Consider the following 7,234-nt stretch of genomic DNA (forward strand, 5'->3'; position numbering starts at 1 on the left):
GGTGAAGGTCTCTACTGTTGTTATTAACAGGGTGAAGGTCTCTACTGTTGTTATTAACAGGGTGAAGGTCTCTACTGTGGTCATTAACAGGGTGAAGGTCTCTACTAATGTTATTAGGGGGCGGCAGGTAGCCTAGTGGTTAGAGCGTTGGGCCAGTAACCGAAAGGTTGCTAGATCGAATCCCCGAGCTGACAAGGTAAAAATCTGTCGTTCTGCCCCTGAACAAGGCCGTTCCTTGTTCTGCTGTTCCAAGGCCGTCATTGTAAATAAGAATTGGTTCTTAACTGTCTTGCCTAGTTAAATAAAGGTTAAAAATTAACACTGGGCTAAAGGTGGAGTAGGTGTGTCACACAGGTGGAAGGTGGCACTGTAATAGTTAATACAGTCCTTCCCCCCTGTGCCCCTCACTTTCAAATCTGGACCTTGAAGCCAACAGGGKTTTTTTTTAGGCCGAAGCTACGATTCCGAAGGTAACCGCCCCCGCCCCCGTCCCGCCCCCGTCCGGCCCCCGTCCGGGCCCACTTGGATGTCTCTTCCCCAGAGCAAAAAATAAATAAATCTATTGGTATCATGTTCTACACGTGTGTTCCTTAACCTCTACACACTATCCGTTTACATCTCTCAGTGTGAGCAGACACGGCATAACAGGACAGAAAACAGAACAACCTCTGCTTTATAAACAAACATAATTACAGACTCCAGAATGACAGAAACTATAATTAGTTCTACTGTTTCCTCCTGCATCTTTAATAGAACCAGCTAGGCTAGCGTTCTGTTATTTCTTTATTTTTATTCCTCCGAGCCTGCCTAGCTTGTCCTGTTCTGTGTTGAGGGGAAAGCAACATAAACATTAACATTGTATGTTGAAAAACCTTATTTGCGTAATTCCCAGCATGCCTATCACATTAACGTGAAAGATACCCACCCATGATTGTGTTTGTTAGTGACAGGGAGGGACATGGTTGTGGCATTCAACAACCTTTAGTCCTAAAACCTTCCCAAGTGACTGCTGATGTAAACGTGTTTCAATTAAATGTTAACCCTTTAAGGCCTAGTTGGTTATCCCTCAGCCTTTAGTTATGGACTAGTTATCCTCAGCCTTTAGTTATGGACTAGTTATCCTCAGCCTTTAGTTATGGAGTAGTTATCCTCAGCCATTTAGTTATGTCCTTAGTTATCATCAGTCTTTAGTTATGTCCTAGTTATCACTTAGTCTTTAGTTTATGTCCTAGTTATCATCAGTCTTTAGTTATGTCCTAGTTATCTCAGTTTAGTTATGTCCTAGTTATCATCAGTCTTTAGTTATGTCCTAGTTATCATTAGTCTTTAGTTATGTCCTAGTTATCATCAGCCTTTAGTTATGTCCTAGTTTATCCTCAGTCTTTAGTTATGTCCTAGTTTATCATCAGTCTTTAGTTATGTCCTAGTTATCCTCAGCCATTTAGTTTATGTCCTAGTTATCATAGTCTTTAGTTATGTCCTAGTTATCATTTATCTTTAGTTATGTCCTAGTTATCCTCAGCATTTAGTTATGTCCTAGTTATCATCAGTCTTTAGTTATGTCCTAGTTATCCTCAGCATTTAGTTATGTCCTAGTTATCATCAGTCTTTAGTTATGTCCTAGTTATCATAGTCTTTATTATGTCCTATTATCCTCAGCATTTAGTTATGTCCTAGTTATCATTAGTCTTTAGTTATGTCCTAGTTATCCTCAGCATTTTAGTTATGTCCTAGTTATCATCAGTCTTTAGTTATGTCCTAGTTATCATTAGTCTTTAGTTATTGTCCTTAGTTATCATCAGTCTTTAGTTATGTCCTAGTTATCATCAGTCTTTAGTTATGTCCTAGTTATCATCAGTCTTTAGTTATGTCCTGTTATATCAGCCTTTAGTTATGTCCTAGTTATCCTCAGCATTTAGTTTATGTCCTATTATCATCAGTCTTTAGTTATGTCCTAGTTATCATCAGTCTTTAGTTATGGACCTAGTTAATCATCAGTCTTTAGTTATGTCCTAGTTATCATCAGCATTTAGTTATGTCCTTAGTTATTCATTTAGTCTTTTAGTTATGGACTAGTTGGGTTATCCTCAGTTATGGACTAGTTATCATCCATTGTGGTTCTAAACATCCAGGATCAAGGGCCACATCATAACAACATGTCAAAATACACTGGTTTGTGAAGTGATTAGAAATTCCTATCGAAATCCAGCCAAAGAGAGAGTCTCCAACAATTGGAATATTTTTTATCACCCATAATCTGCAATCAGTATTACTGCTATGGTGAATGATTTATCAAACAGTACTAGCTAAACCATGTCAACTGGAACAGCCATCTCTGTAACGGGTGCAATATGTCCAACCCCTTACAGATTGGATTATTTTAGAAAATAAGTTATTTATCTTTGTATAGTAAAAAATCAATAAATCAATCAACGTGCATGAGAAAAACATAGATATTAAAACAAACTATTCTAAAAAACCAACCTGCATCAAAGCATGCTGGGAAATAGGATAATGAGGCCCCTTCCACGTCTCTTTCACTCTTGGAAAGTTCATGAAAATGAACTCGATACAGTCAAGTAAAACAACAACATGCGATTAAAACTATTTATTGAATCAAATGTCCTGATCAGCTGTGCTGAAACGTAGGTAAGGTGACAGACATTCATAACACTGATCTGAAAAAACAGCCATGGAAAGTCACATACATTTCTAACGACTAAATACACTCCAAACAGGACAATGTGAAAGTAAACACTAATGTTTAAAATCTGAATACTTAGCAGATGTAGGTGTTCTCCTGGTTGGAAACGGACTGGAAAACCTGCCTRCCATGTTTAATCTAGCATTATAAACACCCTTAAGACGAGAACACCGATTGGCTAATATAAAGGCTTTATCTTTAGGTTTTAAAATATTAAAATTAAAATAATGATATTTAGGTTATGAACGTGTCACGTTTCATGGTTTTCCAGTGTAGCCTATCGTATTAGCCGAAAGGTCATTGACTATTGACCACTTTTAGTCTACTTAATACTTTTATTAGGCTACTTTATTCTGCTTGCTAGGAATAATAGCCCACATTAAACATGCACATTTGATCTCCATAATGAAAACTGTTGCTGCTATTAAATTCACTTCTCTGTGATGTTATCTGGTTAAATGTCACATGGTCATGCACAGCAATTTGTAACCTTATTGTGCTTAAAATAGCAACAACCTGTTGCGGTACTGACCTTGAGGAGGCAAAGGAGCTGTAACCCCAAAAACAAGGCAACAAAATAAATGCAATCCCCCTTAAAACGAAATAAAAAGACAAAATGGAAAATGAAAGTGGGGGAAAGAAAGCAGTCTAGTGTATCRGCAGTGTTAGCGGTCCAGTGGTCTGGTCGGCGCGAGGGACCACTGGCTCCCGGGGAGGAAGCGGACAACAATTAAAGGTGCGCCTGGATTTATTTATTTTCTCAGAGGGGGCGGACCCGTTATAGTGCCTGTCACAACAAAAATATAGCGGTAACTGTAGCTCACCGTTATATCTGTCGCCCTGTTCATATCTCTAATTTAACTATTATTATCTGTCAATTCATCCTGTATCAAAGAGATCAAGGTTCATTGGGTTTCCATGACGTGGCCAGGTCATAGAGAACAGCTCTGTTGGTTCTGTAACTCATGGCCAGGATGACCTGAAACAGGGGAGAGAGAGGCATGGCCAGGATGAGCTGAAACAGGGGAGAGAGAGGCATGGCCAGGATGAGCTGAAACAGGGGAGAGAGGGTTCAGACCCCCTCCCAAACAGACCTGGCAACACAGAGAACTACAGGTTCAGACCCTCCCCAAACAGACCTGGCAACACAGAGAACTACAGGTTCAGACCCTCCCAAACAGACCTGGCAACACAGAGAACTACAGGTTCAGACCCTCCCCAAACAGACCTGGCAACACAGACAACTACCGGTTCAGACCTCCCCACCAACAGACCTGGCAAACAGAGAACTACAGTCTTAGACCTCCCCAAACAGACCTGGCAACACAGAGAATACCAGTTCAGACCCTCCCAAACAGACCTGGCAACACAGATAACTACAGTCTTGGACCCTCCCAAACAGACCTGGCAACACAAGAGAACTACAGTCTTAGACCCTCCCAAAACAGACCTGGCAACACAGAGAACTACAGTGCTAGACCCTCCCAAAAGAGACCTGGCAACATAGAGAACTACAGTCTTGGACCCTCCCCAAACAGACCTGGCAACACAGAGAACTACAGGTTCAACCCTCCCCAAACAGACCTGGCAACACAGAGAACTAAAGGTTCAGACCCTCCCCAAACAGACCTGGCAACACAGAGAACTACAGGTTCAGACCCTCCCCAAACAGATCTGGCAACACAGAGAACTACAGTGCTAGACCCTCCCAAAACAGACCTGGAACACAGAGAACTACAGTGCTAGACCCTCCCAAACAGACTGGCAACACAGAGAACTACAGGTTCAGACCTCCCCAAACAGACCTGGCAACACAGAGAACTACAGGTTCAGACCCTCCCAAATAGACCTGGCAACACAGAAGAACTACAGGTTCAGACCCTCCCAAAACAGACCTGGCAACACAGAGAACTACAGTCTTAGACCCTCCCCAAACAGACCTGGCAACACAGAGAACTACAGGTTCAGATCCTCCCAAACAGACCTGGCAACACAGAGAACGACCTGTTCAGACCCTCCCCAAACAGATCTGGCAACACAGAGAACTACAGTCTCAGACCCTCCCCAACAGACCTGGCAACACAGAGAACTACAGGTTCAGACCCTCCCAAACAGACCTGGCAACACAGATAACTCAAGGTTCAGAACCTCCCAAAACAGACCTGGCAACACAGAGAACTACAGTCTTAGACCCTCCCCAAACTGACCTGGCAACAACAGAGAACTACAGTCTTAGAACCTCCCAAACAGACCTTGCAACACAGAGAACTACAGTCTTGGACCGTCCCAAACAGACCTGGCAACACAGAGAACTCCAGTCTTAGACCCTCCCAAAAAGACCTGGCAACACAGAGAACTACAGTCTTGGACCCTCCCAAACAGACCTGGCACACAGAGAACTACAGTCTTAGAACCTCCCAAAACAGACCTTGCAACACAGAGAACTACAGTCTTGGACCGTCCCAAACAGACCTGGCAACACAGAGAACTACAGGTTCAGACCCTCCCAAACAGACCTGGCAACACAGAGAACTACAGGTTCAGACCCTCCCAAATAGACCTGGCAACACAGAGAACTACCGTTTCAAACCCTTCCAAACAGACCTGGCAACACAGAGAACTACAGGTTCAGACCCTCCCCAAACAGACCTGGCAACAGGGAGAACTACAGGTTCAGACCCTCTCCAAACACGACCTGGCAACACAGAGAACTACAGGTTCAGACCCTCCCAAACAGACCTGGCAACACAGAGAACTACAGGTTCAGACCCTCCCAAACAGAACTGGCAACACAGAGAACTACAGGTTCAGACCCTCCCCAAACAGACCTGGCAACACAGAGAACTACAGTCTTAGACCCTCCCAAACAGACCTGGCACACAAGACAACTACAGGTTCAGACCCTCCCAAACAGACCTGGCAACACAGACAACTACAGTCTTAGACCCTCCCAAACAGACCTGGCAACACAGACAACTACAGGTTAGACCCTCCCCAAACAGACCTGGCAACACAGACAACTACAGGTTCAGACCCTCCCCAAACAGGAAATAACACTGATGAGAGCGGAGAGAAACCAACAGTCTCCCATTCTCCCATGACTCTGTCAAAAGAAACAGCCTACTTATAAAGTGTGAAATAAATGACCTTGATCAGAACGTTAAAGAACATAATTGATTTGCCTTTAAGTGATTATGTTCACAGTCTTGTCAGATCAGAACAGTTTTTGCACCTGCTCCTGTCCTGCTGCAGAGATAACTGTGGTCTGCCTTGTTCTGTGGAGACACAATATATCTGGAATAGATAATCAATAAGAAGTCATGGACTGTGAGACAGCTGGTGTACCGTTAGCTTCACCTGAAGGGGTTTCCTCATCTGTCAGTCAATTATTTATTCTTATGAAAATTATTTGGAGATAATTCAACAAGCAAAGAAACTGAACATGTTCTCAGGACATCAGAGGAAGGAAGACATTCAATTCTAATACTAACATTGATACCCCTATGACACTATTCCCTGTTTCAGCTCATCCTGGCCATGCCCCTCTCTCCCCTGTTTCAGCTCATCCTGGCCATGCCCTCTCTCCCCTGTTTCAGCTCATCCTGGCCATGACCCTCTCTCCCTGTTTCAGCTCATCCAGGCCATGCCCCTCTCTCCCTGTTTCAGCTCATCCTGGCCATGCCCCCTCTCCCCCCTGTTTCAGCTCATCCTGGCCATGCCCCTCTCTCCCCTGTTTCAGCTCATCCTGGCCATGCCCCTTCTCCCCTGTTCAGCTCACCCTGGCCATGCCCCTCTATCCGTGTTTCAGCTCATCCTGGCCATGCCCTCTCTCCCCTGTTTCAGCTCACCTGGCCATGCTCTCTCTCCCCTGTTTCAGCTCATCCTGGCCATGCCCTCTCTCCCGTGTTTCAGCTCATCCTGGCCATGCCTCTCTCTCCCCTGTTTCAGCTCACCCTGGCCATACTCTCTCGCCCCTGTTTCAGCTCATCCTGGCCATGCCCTCTCTCCTGTTTCAGCTCACCTGGCCATGCCCTCTCCTCCCCTGTTTCAGCTCATTCCTGGCCATGCCCCTCTCTCCCCTGTTTCAGCTCATCCTGGCCATGCCCTCTCTCTCCCCTGTTTCAACTCATCCTGGCCATGCCCCTCTCTCCCGTGTTTCAGCTCATCCTGGCCATGACCCTCTCTCCCCTGTTTCAGCTCATCCGGCCATGACCTCTCTCCCGTGTTTCAGCTCATCCTGGCCATGCCCCTCCTCCCCTGTTTCAGCTCATCCTGGCCATGCCCCTCTCTCCCTTGTTTCAGCTCACCCTGGCCATGCCCCTCTCTCCCTGTTTCAGCTCATCCTGGCCATGCTCTTCCCCTGTTTCAGCTCATCCTGGCCTGCCCTCTCTCCCCTGTTTCAGCTCATCCTGGCCATGCCTCTCTCTCCACTGTTTCAGCTCATCCTGGCCATGCCTCTCTCTCCCCTGTTTCAGCTCATCCTGGCTCATGACCCTCTCTCCCCTGTTTCAGTCCATCCTGGCCATGCCC

This window comes from Salvelinus sp. IW2-2015, unplaced genomic scaffold, assembly GCF_002910315.2.
Source record: "Salvelinus sp. IW2-2015 unplaced genomic scaffold, ASM291031v2 Un_scaffold2995, whole genome shotgun sequence".
NCBI lineage: Eukaryota > Metazoa > Chordata > Actinopteri > Salmoniformes > Salmonidae > Salvelinus > Salvelinus sp. IW2-2015.